The following is a 2,500-nucleotide window of genomic DNA, read 5'->3' as shown; positions in this document are numbered from 1 at the left end:
TGTGACAGATATCTCTCTATCTGGGATGTTTCTCTGGTTGGGAGACATGTGGTGATCTGTGACAGATATCTCTCTATCTGGGATGTTTCTCTGGTTGGGCTGTGACAGATATCTCTCTATCTGGGATGTTTCTCTGGTTGAGCTGTGACAGATATCTCTCTATCTGGGATGTTTCTCTGGTTGGGAGACATGTGGTGATCTGTGACAGATATCTCTCTATCTGGGATGTTTCTCTGGTTGATCTGTGACAGATATCTCTCTATCTGGGATGTTTCTCTGGTTGGGAGACATGTGGTGATCTGTGACAGATATCTCTCTATCTAGGATGTTTCTCTGGTTGGGAGACATGTGGTGATCTGTGACAGATATCTCTCTATCTGGGATGTTTCTCTGGTTGGGAGACATGTGGTGATCTGTGACAGATATCTCTCTATCTGGGATGTTTCTCTGGTTGGGCTGTGACAGATATCTCTCTATCTGGGATGTTTCTCTGGTTGGGAGACATGTGGTGATCTGTGACAGATATCTCTCTATCTGGGATGTTTCTCTGGTTGGGCTGTGACAGATATCTCTCTATCTGGGATGTTTCTCTGGTTGGGAGACATGTGGTGATCTGTGACAGATATCTCTCTATCCGGGATGTTTCTCTGTTTGGGCTGTGACAGATATCTCTCTATCTAGGATGTTTCTCTGGTTGGGAGACATGTGGTGATCTGTGACAGATATCTCTCTATCTGGGATGTTTCTCTGTTTGGGAGACGTGGTGATCTGTGACAGATATCTCTCTATCTGGGATGTTTCTCTGGTTGGGAGACATGTGGTGATCTGTGACAGATATCTCTCTATCTAGGATGTTTCTCTGGTTGGGAGACATGTGGTGATCTGTGACAGATATCTCTCTATCTAGGATGTTTCTCTGTTGTTTCTCTGTTTGAGCTGTGACAGAATTAGTTCTGAATTAATATTTATGATTATTATTCATCATCCTTATTCAACCAACCCAGCCACACATTCATTTGTCGTTCCTACCTGATTTATTCATTCATTTTCTCAGTCAGTCAGTCAGTCAGTCAGTTAGACAGTCAGTCAGTTAGACAGTCAGAGAGTCAGTCAGTCAGTCAGTCAGTCAGACAGCCAGTCAGTCAGTCAGTTAGACAGCCAGTCAGTCAGTCAGTTAGACAGTCAGTCAGTTAGACAGCCAGTCAGTCAGTCAGTTAGTCAGTCAGTCAGTTAGACAGCCAGTCAGTCAGTCAGTCAGTCAGTTAGACAGTCAGTCAGTCAGTCAGACAGCCAGTCAGTCAGGTAGACAGCCAGTCAGACAGTCAGTCAGTCAGTTAGACAGTCAGTTAGACAGTCAGTCAGTCAGTCAGTCAGTCAGTCAGTCAGTCAGTTAGACAGTCAGTCAGTCAGTCAGTCAGTCAGTCAGTTAGACAGCCAGTCAGTTAGACAGTCAGTCAGTCAGTCAGTCAGTCAGTCAGTCAGTTAGACAGCCAGTCAGTCAGTCAGTCAGTCAGTCAGTCAGTTAGACAGCCAGTCAGTTAGACAGTCAGTCAGTCAGTCAGTCAGTCAGTCAGTCAGTCAGTCAGTTAGACAGCCAGTCAGTCAGTCAGTCAGTCAGTCAGTCAGGTCAGTCATTCAGTTAGACAGCCAGTCAGTCAGTCAGTCAGTCAGTCAGTCAGTCAGTCAGTCAGTGAGACAGCCAGTCAGTTAGACAGTCAGTCAGTTAGACAGTCAGTTAGACAGTCAGTCAGTCAGTTAGACAGTCAGACAGTCAGTCAGACAGTCAGTCAGTCAGTCAGACAGTCAGACAGTCAGACAGTCAGTCAGACAGTCAGACAGTCAGTCAGTCAGTCAGACAGTCAGTCAGTCAGTCAGTCAGACAGTCAGACAGTCAGACAGTCAGTCAGACAGTCAGTCAGACAGTCAGTCAGTCTGTCAGTCAGTCAGTCAGTCAGTCAGACAGTCAGTCAGTCAGTCAGTTAGACAGTCAGTCAGACAGACAGTCAGTCAGACAGTCAGTCAGTCAGTCAGACAGTCAGACAGTCAGACAGTCAGTCAGTCAGTCAGTCATACAGTCAGTCAGACAGTCAGTCAGTCAGACAGTCAGTCAGTCAGACAGTCAGTCAGACAGTCAGTCAGTCTGTCAGTCAGTCAGTCAGACAGTCAGTCAGTCAGTCAGTTAGACAGTCAGTCAGTCAGTCAGTCAGACAGTTAGTCAATCAGTCAGTCAGTCAGTCAGTCAGACAGTCAGTCAGTCAGTCAGTTAGACAGTCAGTCAGTCAGTCAGACAGTTAGTCAGTCAGTCAGTCAGACAGTTAGTCAGTCAGTCAGTCAGACAGTCAGTCAGTCAGTCAGACAGTCAGTCAGTCAGTTAGACAGTCAGTCAGTCAGTCAGTCAGTCAGACAGTTAGTCAGTCAGTCAGTCAGTCAGACAGTCAGTCAGTCAGTTAGACAGTCAGTCAGACAGTCAGTTAGACAGTCAGTTAGACAGTCAGTCAGT

At 46.2% G+C, this 2,500-nt stretch overlaps 1 protein-coding gene across 1 annotated transcript in view; it reads right to left on the bottom strand.

The window, feature by feature from the left end:
* LOC124020436 (voltage-dependent T-type calcium channel subunit alpha-1H-like) overlaps window positions 1-2,500 on the bottom strand; it is a 177,543-nt gene that overhangs the window by 101,594 nt on the left and 73,449 nt on the right.

The sequence above is a fragment of the Oncorhynchus gorbuscha genome, unplaced genomic scaffold (assembly GCF_021184085.1).
Source record: "Oncorhynchus gorbuscha isolate QuinsamMale2020 ecotype Even-year unplaced genomic scaffold, OgorEven_v1.0 Un_scaffold_817, whole genome shotgun sequence".
In the NCBI taxonomy this organism is placed as follows: domain Eukaryota; kingdom Metazoa; phylum Chordata; class Actinopteri; order Salmoniformes; family Salmonidae; genus Oncorhynchus; species Oncorhynchus gorbuscha.
The sequence above is the reverse complement of the archived record's forward strand: the minus strand, read 5'-3'. Positions and strand labels throughout refer to the sequence as shown.